A 16,148-nucleotide genomic window follows, 5' to 3' on the forward strand; every position below is an offset into this window, starting at 1 on the left:
ATTTAGATTTCCTGCATGGCAAGGAGTTGGACTGGATGGACCTTGCGGTCTCTTCCAACTCTATGATTCTATTGCCTGGAAGTATAGAAAAACAATCTTCAGGCCTAGAGCTGGTCTACTTAAGGCCTCCCAATTGCTTCATTTAGTGTGCTAGTCAAGATGTCATTGAATTTTGATTTAGCTCCGACCCTCAGCCGCTTTCCCAGTCCCCTTCCGTATGGCTTGGGTTCTGAAAGAGCATTCATCATAAGGAGCAGCTTCCTTCAGGTAATTATCACCCATTAGCAAGCCTCTTGTCTATATCCAAAGCTAATCCCTTTATTCTGAGCTTCTTGGGTGTGTATGTGACAGAAAGAAAGGCTGTCTTTAGCCTGTGTGTCTTTCCCCAGTAAATTTGAAATACTTTGTCTCTGCCAGTCCCTTGCTTCTAGCTTTCCTTCAAATAAACAGGGATAAGATCCTAGAGTTAATTAATTGAACTAATTCAAATTCCCCAAATCTAAATTCAAGCCTAATAATCTATTAAACACAAAGGCAGGAAATTTAAATGAGGAGAAAGGCAAAAGTTTACCCGTCCTCTGTCTCTTCCCCCCCAAAGGACATGCCAGGTCCCACTTCCCAGCTACATCCCAATTCAGGTTCCCCTCCCATTGCAGTGTGGGGCAGGTGAGGGGCAAGACGAGGAGTCCATCAGATGGTATCATTTCTCCTCCTTTGTCTTCTCCCAGGCACTGCTGTGGCACTAGAGGGCTAATCTGGATCCTCCCTGCTTTGGGGCGGAGGGACTACCACCCCACCACCACCCAACCCAAATTCCTGACCTTTGAGGCTACAAGGAGATATTGGGCAGACCAAGTAAGAAAGGTATAAACTCCTCAGTTTCTCTTGGGAGAACATGAAACAGCACATCTAGAGCTACCTGGTTATCCTTCTCAATCTGAGAGCCATGGCAAATGCAGTAAAAGACCTCCATTCTCTGTGTAGGGGAACTGTGACCATTGTCCCTTGCAGGTTCCCCACCCGAATTTCTCCCTGGCCTCCTGTCGCCCACCCACTTTGCCCCTTGGCCTTCAGTTCCCCCTTGGGTATGGACCAACACATGCAGTTTTTGTGCCTTCAGGTTTCTGTACTCATGATCAAGACTGTCACCATTCCTGTCAATGAGTGATTTAGGTGGAGGTTAAATAAGAAGAAGAACACCGTTTATAGAACAAGAGCTTTCTTTATAATTTTGAGTATTGATGCTGGCTCGATATTTTTATTAGTGTAACAGCAAGCTGACCTAGACAAAGAAGTAACATATAACGCACAGGGAGGAATCCCAACACCTAGAAGCTTACCTAGCTGACCCAAACAGAGACATAACATCCACTGGTACAGTCTAAGTAGGAATATAAAGATGGCAGGTGGTGAAGTGGTGCCAGGCTCATGGCTAACCCTTGTGAAAACAACCATCGAATTGAGAGCCTTAGAGGTGCATGGAAGGGCATGATTTCAAAGTGGTGTCATCTACATCAAAGACCAAAGTCATAATGAATTATCAAAACTCTTTAAAAATGGACATGATTGAAGCTTCAGCACAGACTTTTAGGGCTGAGGTGCTATGCCTTGCCAGCTACCAAGAGTCCACTCTGCTGCTATTTCGGGGCTCCTGGCAGCTGAATTGGTGTGATTTATGCATATTCGTTTGTATAGTTTTCTAAGTGTATAATAAATCATGAGACTTTGCTACCACAATGGGTATTTTGCACTGCTTCTGAATCATAGAAAAAAATCCGCTTGCCTTTGGCAAGACAACACCCCTTTGACAAGAGAACATTTGGCTATTCATTGGGGGACCTTCCTGGAAGGAAGGGGCACCCCAGCCCCATGCCATCCCAATAATCCCCCAAAGAGATCGATCTCCCTTCTAGGGGAGGCTGGAGGAAGAGAAAAGCCTCCCCACTGGGGGCCAATCGGGGGCAGGTGAAAAGACCCTTTCTTCCCCCTTGGTTTTTTTTAGTGAGCACAAGAGTGACATGGACCCTCCAGGGAGGTTTGGGCAGAGAGCAAAAAATGAGAACAGGCAGCAGAAGAAAAGGCAGGGAGAGCCGAGTGATGGTGCTAAGAGGACCGTTGTGGCGGAGTGATCCCAGAGGAATCCAATGGGGGTTGGCCACTCTTGAAAAAAATCTAGCCAGGAAAAGTCCAGGTATTGATTGCCATTAAGTTTTTCCAAGAAAACCCTGAGCTTTAGAGCCAATGTGGAGAATGCTTTGAGGGCTGGACTAAAAGAGAGCAGGGTTCAAAATCTTCTTTGCTCAGCCACAGAAGCCTACACAGACATAGGCCCTTGGGAAAGACCCACTTTCTCAGAGGAAGGGCATTGTGGTGGTTGTGAGGGGGAGGCAACCCTGTCTCTAGAAATCTTGCCAAGAATCGGAGTCCCTTGGCTTCCCTGAAGGAAGGATCCAAACCAGAGAGAGGAAGGAGGCAGGTGGGGAGAAAAGGGCCAGAGATATGTCTCACTGCTATTATTAATGGAGATACAGAATGAAGGCCAATGTTGTGCCAGGAGTGGGGATCCTGTGGCCCTCTTTGTGTATCGTATCTCCATGAATAAAAATACTAATTCACCAAAACTGATGCCACGTTTCATACTCTTTGGATGGGCAGCTAAGAAAGCAGAAAGCTCCAAATAATTCAAAGTTTTATTGGATAGAGATATAAGTGCAAGATGCCTTAAAATCATATGCTTTGAAGCAAAGATAGTTTCAAAGAGGGTCCAATATTTTTACAAGACAAATTCTAGATATACTGTACTGTCTCTCCAAACAAAAAGTACTTTCTCTCTCTTGTTGGCATTCAGATACCTAAAGGACTGAATCCTAAGTAAAAGAAGGAATGGGATTTTTTCAGATGTCAAGGTTTGTATATAGTTTTTAATACAGTTTAATATTTTAATGTGTAAATTTATATTCATAATGTTTCATGTTTTTGCACTGTTTTTAATTTGCACTGTTTTAAAAATAGCTTTTCGCCATGTTGACTACCTATATTGGGAGAAAGACAGGATACAAATAAAATAAAATAAGATGGACATCCCTTGAGGGTCCGTGAGTTTCTCAGTGCAGATGACCCTTGCACCAAAAAAGTCGGAGATTTTATTATTGTGCCCAGAATTGTGATCAACCGATTTTGGCACCTGGGGTGGATCTCCACTGTTCAGACATAGCACTTTGATACCATTAAACTTCCTGAACTTTGTCAACAAAATCCTGGGATTTGTAGTTTCATGAGGGACTTTGAATTCTCTAGCAACTCTCATAAATAACAGCACTAGAGCTCTCTGCCTAGCAGCCAATTCCAAACACTCTTTTCACTAATCTACAATTTCCAGGATTCTGTAGGAAGGAAGGGTGACAGTTGTGGTTATTATTCTCGTTGTTATTGTTACTGTTATTTATTTATATACAGCCATAAATTTGCATGGCACTTTACAGGCATCTTCAGAACAGCATATAGTTTGCCAATGGCATACAATCTAAAAGTCATAAAATATAAACTACATAAAATTAAGCAAGTTATGCAATTAAAATATAAAACGGTTAAAACAGATAATACATATAATAAAATCTAAATTATAAAACAATATTAAACTATAGTACTGAATGCTTCTGAGAGAACAAGAAAGTCTTTAATCCGGATTTAAAGCTAGATAGAAAAGAGATAGTGTAGTCTGAAGATATTTAGGGAAGCAGGTCCAGGAGTATGATGCAGCAAGTGAAAAAGGACGAAAAAGCTGAGGAAGAAGAAACCCTTGGCTGGGTGAGATGCCCTGAGCTCCTGGACTGCAAATCTCAAACGGGATAGTAAGATGAAATAAGGATGGAGAGGTAAGGGGGAGCTAGGTTGTGTAAAGCTTTAAACATTAAGAGAAGAAGCTTCTACTGAATCCAGAAAGGAATGGGTAGCCAGTGAAGAGATGCAAGAAGTGCGGCGACATGATCAAAGCGACGAGCTAAAAAGATAATCCTAGTAGCAGAATGTTGAATAGAAATCAGAGGACTAACGTGGGACAATGGGAGCCCTGTCAAAAGAAGATTGCAGTAATCAAGGTGGGAGATGACTAAGGTCTTAGCAGAAGAAGCCAATAGGAAAGACCTTATTTTAGCAATAGTATAAAGAAATTTTTTTTATGACTGGCTACAGCCTGAATCTGAGGAGTGAAGAACAAAAAGAATCAAAAATACAGCTGAGACTACGTGCTTCCTTCACAGGATGAATGGGAACAGTATTGACCGTGATAGAAAAGGTATATTGTAAAGTAGGTTTTGGAGGAAATATGAGTAATTCTGTCTTAGCCATGTTAAGTTTTATATGCCGTTGAAGCATCCATGATGATATAGCTGAGAAACTTGATGTAACACATTGTTCAATATCCAAAGAAAGTTCTGGAGTAGAAAAATATAACTGTGTATTGTTGGCATAAAGTTGATGTTGAAAATCATACAAACTGATAAGATTCCCAAGAGATAAGGTGTATAAAGAAAATACCAATGAGCCCTGTGGAACCCCAACTGACAGAGGAGAAGAAGAAGATACCTGACTTCTGGCTACCTCAGCAAATGACCAATTTGAAAGATCTGATCTGATCCAACTAAAGACTAGATTAGTAAATCCTAGGTTCCGAAGCGAGTCTAACAAAAGACCATGACTGACTGTGTCGAAAGCTGCGGAAAGATCAAGGAGAATGAGAACTGAGTATAGTATTGTATTTTAAATTCAGGCCTTTTTACTTGGCCTGAAGCAGATCATCTGTAATTTTTGTGAGAGCCGTCTCTATAGAGTACAGAGGGCAAAATCCAGATTAGAAAGGATCCATGATGGGATTATTTGAGAGAAACTCAAGATACCATACGTAAACAACATGTCCCAAGACTTTCTAAAAGAAAGGCAACCGTGAGATAGGACGATAGTCAGAGAGATGATGGATCAAGTGAGGACTTCTTGAGAATTGGAGGGATAGCAGCATGTTTAAACTTGGAAGGAAATAAACCAGTAAAAAGAGAGAGATTAATAATATGAAGAAGAGAAGATAGTATAGCAGGAGAAACAGTGACTAGTTCACATGGCATTAAACTCTTACAATCGAGTAGTGTGCATATACCTTTGCTCACCAAAGTAATAGTGTCCCCCAGTCTCTCTAGTAGAGTTGTGAATTCAGGATTGTCCAAGGGCCTGACGTTTGTGGGCCAAAAGTTAGGACCTGGGATGAGCCTCTGGTGATGTCATTAAGCATGATGCATAAATGCCAACCATAGTTGTTCACAGATTGTCATTAAAATACACACAATATATTTTCCAGTGTGGAGATTAAGACAGACATCTTAATATGGCTGTCCCCAGATCCTGGAGAAAAGAGTGGTTATTCTTTTTCACTTACTTGAGGAGAAAGGATATAGAACATTAAATTTAGCCTCCTTGCTTCTAATCAGAAGGTATATGCAGAGCAGAGTTGAGCATGAGTCCCTGCAGTCCTTGCCAGTTGCAGCTGCAAATGAATTAAATAAATTGAATCAAGCTGCTGCTTTCTCAGCAGCACAGAGCCCTTTCCTCTTGCCTGGAATTGCCCCCCCCCCCAGCCAAACTAGGGAACAGGCAACTTCATCTCCTATCTGAAGATGATGCATGAAAACTAGTTCTCAAGGCCAGGTCCTGATGTATGGCAACCCTAAAGCCCCATGTAAAAAAGGCAATAAAAACACACATTGCAGGAGAAGAACCCAAATAAAACTTGATCCTTTCTAGCCCAGGTTTTAGACCTGAGGATAGCGGGGGGACGGGGACACGCCAGCATTTAACTCAGAAGTCAGTTAATGCTGTGTATCAATGCAGTGCTAGAAAGGGACAGAAATGCATTTTCAACATCCTTCTTCATGATCACAATTCAGTTGAATTCTGGCAGCACCTCATTAATGCAAATACTGAAACTCCACAATGCTGGCATTCACAGACTTTGGACAGGCAATGAAGAATATAGAATGCTCCAAATAATTCAAAGGTTTATTGAATGATCCCATAAGTGCAAGATACTTATAAAATATGATTATAACAGAGCTTTGCAAAACACAATCTATATGTGTGGAGGCTCCTCATTAAAAAGAAAAGAAAGAAAAAATCTGCAGTCCTGGCATCTACATAGTTTCTCTCATGTATGGATGCTGTGGTGGTATATAAAGTTGTTACCCGAAGTAAAGCACTTTTCACACTGCTTACACTTGTATGGTTTCTCTCCTGTATGGACGCTATCATGACTCAAAAGGGCTTTTGTATGACTTTCTCTCAGGTGACGCTGAAGGTGTGACTGCTGAGCAAAACATTTTCCACACCGCAGGCAACTGTATGGTTTCTCTCCTGTGTGGACTCTCACGTGACCCTGCAGATGTGACTTCCGAGCAAAATATTTTCCACACTGCTGGTATTTGTATGGTTTCTCTCCTGTGTGGACTCTCAGGTGACCCTGAAGGTGTGACTTATGAGCAAAACATTTTCCACACTGCTGGCATTTGTATGGTTTCTCTCCTGTGTGGACTCTCAAGTGACCCTGAAGGTCTGACTTGCGAGCAAAGCCTTTCCCACACTGCTGGCATTTATATGGTTTCTCTCCTGTATGTACTCTATCATGACTCAAAAGCGATGACTTCTGAGTAAAATATTTTCCACACTGCTTGCAACTGTATGGTTTTTCACCTGTGTGGACTCTATCATGACTGAAAAAGGCTGACTTCCGAGTAAAGCATTTTCCACACTGCTGGCATTTGTGTGGTTTCTCTCCTGTGTGGACTCTATCATGACTCAAAAGGGCTGACCTCTGAGTAAAACATTTTCCACACTGCTGGCATGCATATGGTTTCTCTCCTGTGTGGACTCTCAGGTGACACTGAAGGTGTGACTTCTGAGCAAAACATTTTCCACATTGCTGACATGTGTATGGTTTCTCTCCTGTGTGGACTCTCATGTGACCGTGAAGGTGTGATTTGTGAGCAAAACATTTCCCACACTGCTGGCATTTGTATGGTTTCTCTCCTGTGTGAAGTGTCTGATGGCTCAAAAGGGCTGACTTCTGAATAAAACACTTTCCACATCGCTGGCATTTGTATGGTTTCTCTCCTGTGTGGACTCTCTGATGTATCACAAGGGCAGAATTGTGAGCAAAACCTTTCCCACACTTCTCACACTTGTGTGGTTTCTCTCCTGTATGGCATTTCTGATGTTTCAGAAGGTCTGACTTTTGAGCAAAGCATTTTTCACATTGATGGCATCTGTATGGTTTCTCTCCTGTGTGGACTCTCAAGTGACCCTGAAGGTGTGACATCCAAGCAAAACATTTTCCACACTGCTTGCATGTGTAAGGTTTTTCTCCTGTGTGGACTCTTTGATGCTTCATAAGGTCTAATGTCTGAGCAAAACCATTCCCATGCTGCTGACATGTGTATGGTTTCTCTCTTGTGTGGACTCTCTGATGCCTCACAAAAGCTGACTTGTGAGCAATACATTTTCCACACTGCTGGCATGTGTATGATTTTTCTCCTGCGTGGATTCTCTGGTGATTCACAAGCTCTTCTATAAAGGAGAAAAAGTAGGAAAAAATATGTTCAGAGAAAAAGGAGTTTCTGTGTCTCCTTTCTTTCCTTTCATAGATACCAGCCATAATTGCTAAACCCCATAGTATGTCTAAAAACAAAGACTGGAGCTAGTTTGCACCAATTATTCAAACCAGGTGTTAAAATTTTGTCAGGTTCATGGCTGTCTCACAATACATGAGGCATGTATTCTGACCAAATTCTGGACATTCCCAGAGGTACCTTCCTATCCACAGAGAGCTAGCATATCTTGTTTTGCTCCTGCCCTCCCTCCTGTTTTCCACATCCCCATTTTTCTTTCCATTCTCAAACTTTTGCACCAGTCCTCAGCACTTTCAGCATCTGTAAAATATAATGACAGGTTAGAGATGTTGAAGGTGAAAGGCTGAGGGCAGGTGCAGAAGTTGGAGAGTGGAGGGGAAAAGTCATGTGGGAAAGAGGGAGGGCAGGAGCAAAGCAAAGCTAGTTTAGCTCTGTGTGGAAATTCTCAGCCCCCCCCCCCAGAATGTGATGCAGGAAAGAGAAATTTTGAGGTCCTTTAATGAGAAAGAATAATAAACATCCAAATCAACAGGAAAGGATGAAAATGGGGGCTGGGAATTGGACCCCAGAAAGGAGCCTAAAGACAGCCTTCAAACAACTTTAAGGCAGGGATGGGCAACTATTGGGAATTAGGGGGCAAACTGGACCCCTAAGGGATCTCAGAGGGCATTCCCCCATCTCACGACCTGAATAAAATTAAAGAATGTTTTTTGCTCCTCAATATCCCCTAACATCCCTTAGGGGAAGTGGGGGCAGTTTTGTAACTGTTCTGCCTTCTCTGAGCCCTTGTAGTGCCAAAGGAGACCTCCCCCCTACCACCAAGAGGATATAGGCAGAGCATAGACAGGCTGAAAGAGGTTACCCAAAAACCTGGTAATCTTACTCTGGGATATGCTGAGGAGCATTTGGGGACAAAAATTAATACTGGTAACTGTCATGGTTGTTTCCTAACAAATCTTAGGACTGGCAGTTTAGGAAGGGTGACTCACTAAACTACAAATCCCAAGATTCTGCAAGGTGTTTCTATGACAATGAAAGTGGAATCATAATGCCATGACAATATACTATGGAAGGATTTATCATCCCTGTAGTAAGGGCAACGGGTTAATATTCCTTACCCAGTGAGGACACATTCTCATAATTTTCCATCATCACGTCGTTGTACAAAAATCTTTGCCTCCAATCCAACAGTTCCCATTCCTCTTTGGTGAAGTGCACAGCAACATCACTAAAGGTCACCTGCAATAGAAAATGGTTCTCATGCAGATAGTGACTAAGCAAAAGGGGAGCACATGGTGCATCCCAAATATTATTTGATCACTTCAGAATACCAATAGAGTGGGATATTTTTTAATATTCTCCCTTCCTTTCTTCTTAACTCCTTGGATCTTGAAGAATATGGCATCAGGGAAAAGACAATGCTACAAAATGGTCTTTGAGGAAGGAGATTCCTCATGCGAAGAGAGGCTTTGTTTAGCACATGAAAACCCTCCATGTAGGTCTTCCCAATGTGCATTATTAGCTGGCAAAGGTCTAGGCCAGCTTCACCCAATCAGCACATTATTATTATTTTTTTTTAATTTCTAACCTGTATGGTCATGTTCTTTTAGTACATAAGATAAAGACCAACACAAGAGCCTCTTCCTATCCATGACAATATAAATATGAAAACCAAAAATTAGATCATTAGGCATTGATGCCTTTCATGATGGCTCAAAACCAGCTCCCTGAGTCAGGTTCCTCCCTCCACCAAAATGGTGAGCCAACCCTGCCTAAAAGCCATGGGTTTAATGCTAATGCAGGAACAGACCAAGTACTCCTGAGGAGCCAGTATTGGCAAGAAGGCCAATCTCACCACCCTTCACCCTGGCTGGCTGGGTAGGAAAGCAAGGACAAGATGGTAGAAAGCTCTGATCAACTGAGCCACTGCAGGACAGAGGACGACCTCTGTTCACCCATTGCATCCCAGACTGAAAAATTCCTGATGCCTCCATCACAAAGAAGGAGAGGGTGAACATTAACCTGTTCCATTGTTATCTGTCCTCCAGTTTCTTCCATGGAGGAAGGATTCAGTGTAGCTTCTCCTCTCTGCACTCCTTTGTAGACCATTTTGGACCTATGCACACCTGCAGAAAGAAAAAATGAAGGCGCTTTAGATGTGCACTTATACAGCCTTCCATTGACCTCCAAAAGACAATTAAATCACTCTGGAAGCAAATCAACCTGGAACATACAATGAAAGACAAAACTAAATTGAGGCTATTATAATTTGGACAAACTGTGAGATAATATGACTTGCTGAAAAAAATATGATGATTGTCAGTAATGTAGAAGGCAACAGGACAAGAGAAAGAGCACACTACGGGTGGATTGACTCAAGCCAAAACACTGAGCTTGCAAGACCTGGTTGAGCATGGTCATAACATGGTGTCTTAGAGGTCTCTCATTTATAAGATTGCCTTAGGTTGAAGCCAACCAATCATGTTTTAGGTTCCTTCTTTATTCATTAGAAAAACAAAACCCTTTCTAGCTAGGATTACCCACAAGAGTTATCCCCAAGGCAGGGGTGGGAACCCTGCGGTCTCCCAAGTGTTGTTGGAGTTCAACTTGCAGCACCCCTTCCTGATTTGTTATGCTGCCAAAGGGGCAGATGGCAGCTGTAATCCAACAACATCTGGAGGGCCACAGGATGCCTACTCCAGTCCAAAGAAAGTACAAATACAATACAAATACAAAGTCTTTATTACAGTCAACAGACCTCCAGGCAATACAAAAAAATTAAAAACAACAGCAACAACAACAACAAATACAACAATAGCATATTAAAATAAATTTACAACATCAGTACAAATATAATTAAAAATAAAACGCTTCTAGCTCTTCATCTTATTTTTTTTATTGTAAAGTTCTCTAACATAGGTAATCTTATATCATACAAGTATCATGTAATAGTCTTCTAGTATAAGAAAAAAGAATAAAGGATTAAACAAAGAAGATACGTTTCTTTCTTCATTTTTCCAAAAGTAACAGAATGCTTTCTATAATATGTTCCCTTCTTTTACAGGAGCCACTTTCCCTTAATTTTCCCCCATTTTTTTCATATGCTTGGTTGGACCTCCCTGTTGTAAATAATGTCAATTATTTACATCCATACTTTGCATTTCCATGCTAATAGATCTGGTATAATATTTGTTTTCCAATATCTTGCGAGCGCCATCCGGGCTGCTGTTATCATGTATAGTATTATACTTATCTGCTCTTTCTTTATCTTAGTGTCAATTATATCAGTAATATTTAAAAGGAACAGTTCGGGTTCTAGGGGAATGTTGATCTCTAATACTTCTTGTATTTCTTTGTGGATTTCCCCCCAATATTTTTGTACTTCCCCACATTTCCACCACGTATGATACATAGTTCCGATTTTAATTTTACATTTCCAGCAAAAAGGACTACAACTCTTATTCATTTTGGAGAGGCGAGAGGGGGTTAGGTACCATCTGTAAAAAATGTTAAAATTTTTTTCTTTAAGAGTATTAGCTCTTCATCTTATTAATCAGTTAAGAACATAAGCAGACTCTGTTATATGAAACAGATACAGCTCTTTCTCGTTGTTCGGTGCACTGTAAAAATGAGCTGGGTCAAGAGAAGACATTTACTGTTAGTTACTAACACCAGTTATTGATCCTTGCTGTAGTAGTTACTATAGCTGGGCCACAGCTAACAAAATGAACTTCAACAGAGAGAAATGTACGGTACTGCACTTAAAATGGAAAAATGAAATGCACAGATATAGGATGAGGACACCTGGCTGAATGGAAACTACATGTGAAAGGGATCTCGGAGTCCTAGACCACAAGTTGAACATGAGTCAACAGTGCGATACGGCAGCTAAAAAGGACAATGCAATTTTAGGCTGCATCAATAAAAGTATAGTGTCTAGATCAAGGGAAGTAATAGTGCCACTCTATTCTGCTCTTTAATTTAATTTAAAAAGGACATTGAGAAACTGGAGCGTGTCCAAAGGAGGGCGACTAAAATGGTGAAGGGTCTGGAAACCATGCCCTATGAGGAACGACTCAGGGAGCTGGGGATGTTTAGCGTGGAGAAGAGAAGGCTAAGAGGTGATATGATAGCCCTGTTTAAATATTTGAAGGGATGTCATATTGAGGAGGGAGTAAACTTGTTTTCTGCTGCTCGAGAGACTAGGACCCGGAGCAATGGATGCAAGCTCCAGGAAAAGAGATCCCACTTCAACATTAGGAGGAACTTCCTGAGAGTAAGGGCTGTTCGACAGTGGAACACACTTCCTAGGAATGTAGTGGAGTCTCCTTCTTTGGAGGTCTGTTCAGAGGCAGTTTGCCATCGCCTTCCCCTGAGTCAGATTGATTATTACTTGCCCAAAGTCGCCCAATGTGTTTCAATGGCTGAGTGGGAATTTGAACCCTGTTCCCCATAGTCCTAGTCCAACACTGAAACCACTACAGCACATTGGCTCTTCTGCTTAAGTGGACTATAGTTCTATTTATGGCTTAAAAGCCCAGATAACCAAGGAAAAGTCCAAATAGGTACAGGTTAGCCAATAAACAGCAAAGAACCCGTAATTCATCTAATAAAAGAGATGGGAATGGACAACCATGACTGTTTTACCCTACCCCCTTCCCTAGAAGTCAGTCCCACTGACCTATGTTTATTTTTAAGGATGTAGATGAACCTCTGAGGATCCTAGGGTCTCTTTGCTTCCATTTCCAGACTTTGTTTTTTGCCTTGACTCTGAAAATGGAAACAAATAGATCTGGAAAGAAAGCAAAATGGGAAGGTGGAAAACCATTTGCTTGCATATGTTCCATGTCCCCCAAAGCAGGACTCAGATTTTAAATGAAATCAAATGAGTCAAAAAGGTGAAAATTTTCCCATCAAGCATCTCATCCCAAAGGAATATTGTTGTTATTAGCTGACCTTGAGTCAGTTCTGTCTCATGGGGACCCTGTGGATGAGACACCTCCAAGAATCCCTATCCTCCACTGCCTTGCCCAGATCCTGCAAGCCCTTGCCCATAGCCCCCTTGATTGAGTCTATCCATCTGGTTTGTGGTTTTCCTCTCTTTCTTCTACTCTCTACCTTTCCTAGCATTACTGTATTGTTTTTTCTAGTGATCCGTGCCTTCTCATGATGTGGCCAAAGTATGATAGTTTCAACTTGGTCCTCTTTGCTTCCAAGGAGAGCCCTGGTCTGATCTTTTCACCACATTTTCTGTCTTCTTCGTTCACTGTCCAGCTCACACATCCATACACAGTAATTGGGAATACAATGTTAAGTGTGCAAATCTACAGCGCTATATAAATAAATAAATAAATAAATAACCCCATTTTCTAGCTCTGCTGAGATCCTCTTCCCTTTATTTATTTATATACTTGATTTAATGCATGTATGTATTTCAATATTACCAGGACCCCAAGGTGATGTGTGGTGTGCAGGAGCTGAAAAACCACAGAATCCACAAGATGGCTTCAATTCCGTTCCTTTGTCTCCCTCAAAGCACCAGAAGCCAAATCCAGTCTTTTTTGGGTGGAACAGAAAGAATGCTGTAAGGACCCAACTGTACGGCAAGTTGTTAAAGGGATGAAGCAAGAAAGCTATCTAGTTGTGTGAGATTGTTGAATTTGGCACATTTTGACACTTTGCATTCTGGACTACCTGAATCAGAACCAGACTGTGGTTTTAGAAGGGTGGAGGGGATTTTGACAGATATAAAATCATAGATTTGGAAGGAACTTACAACTGCCTTGCAGTTATAGACAGCTAAAGCATTCCTGAAAGATGCCCATCCAGCCTATTTAAAGACCTCAAAAAAAAGAAGAGTCCATCACCCTCTCAGGAAGACTATTCCACTGTTGGCCAGCTCTTACACTAAAGAAGTGTTTTCCTAATGTATAGATGGAATTCTTTCATTGTATAGTGGGACCTCGCTATTCGCTGGGGTTTGGTTCCAGGGTCCCCCGTGGCTAACAAAATCTGTGGATGCTCAAGTCCCATTAAATATAATGGCAGAGCAAAATGGTGTCCCTTATATAAAAAGGGAAATCAAGATTTCCTATCTGGAATTTATACTTTTCTGGAATATTTTCAAACTGTGGATCCTTGAATCCATGGATAAAAAAATCCATGGATAAGGAGGACCAACTGTAATTTGAATCCATTAGCTTATGTTTTAGTCTTTGGAGAATAGGTAAAGATGCTTGCTCCATCTTCCTTCAGCTATTGAAAGATAGCTGTCATGTCATCTCTTAATCTCGCCCCCCCTCCAAATTAAACATACCCAGCTCCATAGGTTGTCCCTTGTAAGACCTTGGTTTCCAGACATGGATACCAAAATTAATGAACATACCTGAGAATGCAAGCATTCAACCATTCTTTCGTCAACCTCTTCATGCCCAGAATCATCAGAACAAAATAAAATGGCCCAGAATATCCAAGTAGGACACACTATCCAAATATAGTTCACCAATTATGCATGACTAGATGAGAACAATTTAAAAAAGCAAAGAAAGCTAGCATCTGAGAAATGATCAGAAGACCAGTTTTTGGTTAAGCACCCTAAGTTCACCAGTCATGCATGGCAGGGATAATAAAATAAGCCAAAAAAATAAAATAAAAATAACACCGGGGGAAACATGACTCAAAACCAATTGTAGGCAACAAAACCCCATATTTTGGAAGGAAAGGAGGAGGATAAGGTGGCCATCCTTTGCTTCCTCCATGGTAGCTGTTGACTAACCCCAATCTCATCTGTACTTGCCACCCATTTTTCTTCATCTGTCCTTGCTAGGCCCTAAGCCCCACTTCATCCCTTTTCACAAGATAGGCTATTTAATTTTGCTTATCCATATCTAGTCAAGAGTAGAGGCAAAAACTATATAGTGGTATGTGCAGGGTTCCAGCCTGGAAATAAAAAGTTGCCTGCAGAAAAATAACAACAACAAAAAAATTACACCTAACCAAGTAATCATCTGGGGATCTCAGACACAACCCTCCTCCCTCTCAGATGCGAAGTAAAGCTCAAGTTCAAGATAATTTAAATAACAAGTTTAAAGCCAAAATAACATTAAATAAAATCATAATAGAGCTTCACAAGACACAGTTTAGAAGTATGAAGATTGCCAATGCAAACAAAACATTTTCCATACTGCTGGAATTTCTATGCTTTCTCTCTAATGTGATGATTCTGATGCCTCAAAAGGTGGCAATTCCGAGAAAAACGTTTCCCACAGTCCTGGCACCTGAATGGTTTCTCTCCTGTGTGACTTCTCTGATGATTCACAAGGGCTTGCTTGTGAGAAAAACATTTCCCACACTGTTGGCATTTGTATGGTTTCTCTCCAGTGTGGACTCTCTGATGCCTCAAAAGGTTTGAACAGCAAACAAAACATTTCCCACATTGCTGGCAGCGGTATGGTTTCTCTCCTGTGTGGACTCTATGATGAGTGACAAGGACTGATTTCTGAGCAAAACATTTTCCACACTGCTGGCATTTATACGGTTTCTCCCCTGTATGGCTTCTCTGATGAATCAGAAGGCTTGACTTCTCAGCAAAACTATTCCCACACTGCTGGCACTTGTATGGTTTTCCTCTTGTGTGACTTCTCTGATGATTCAGAAGTTTTGACTTGTAAGCAAAACATTTTTCACACTGCTGGCATTTGTATGGTTTCCCTCCTGTGTGGATTCTCTCATGTGCCACAAGTTTTGACTTGTGAGCAAAACATTTCCCACATTGCTGGCACTTGTATGGCTTCTCTACTGTGTGGACTCTCTGATGAATCAGAAGGTTTGAATGGTAAGCAAAACCTTTCCTACACTCCTGGCAAGTGTACATATTCATTCTTGATTGTGCTCTTATATAGCTCACAAGATGTGATTTATAAGCAAAACATTTCCCACACTCTTGCCATCTATATGCCTTTCCTGTTATACAGACTCTCTGGCAGGTGCTAAGATGCAGATCAGTGCATACATTCATCTTCCTCCAGTAATCTCCTGTGTAGAAGGGCAAGCACAGACACAACAGAATCCTAGTATTAAGAAAGGCAGAACTTCTGGCAGCAACAATAGACCTAAGCAAGCTCAAGTTCCCAAAGGAAAGCAACATCAGGAAAAGAAGAGCTATTGTGTCCTCTCCCCGCTCTTCATTCGCAATAGCTAAAAGAAACAACTTGATAATAATAATAATAATAATAATAATAATAATAATAATAATAATAATATAGTTTATTTATATCCCGCTTTTCCAAAACCTGATCAAAGCAGCGAACAACAGCATATAAAAACATTCCAATAAAATCAGTTAAAAACAGTATTAAAAACAATACAACAACACTAACAGCAAAGGGCCAGAGAAAAGGGGGAAGTCAATATATACAATCCAGGGTCGTCAATGAAAAGGGGTAAGGGAAAGAATGATTTTTCATGGTGGGAAGGCTTGGG

General features: G+C 41.2%; 1 pseudogene; it reads right to left on the minus strand.

Moving 5' to 3' along the window:
- Positions 1 to 16,148, minus strand: part of LOC121923058 — a 51,680-nt pseudogene that overhangs the window by 10,625 nt on the left and 24,907 nt on the right.

Source organism: Sceloporus undulatus, chromosome 2 (assembly GCF_019175285.1).
Source record: "Sceloporus undulatus isolate JIND9_A2432 ecotype Alabama chromosome 2, SceUnd_v1.1, whole genome shotgun sequence".
NCBI classification, from domain to species: Eukaryota; Metazoa; Chordata; class Lepidosauria; order Squamata; family Phrynosomatidae; genus Sceloporus; species Sceloporus undulatus.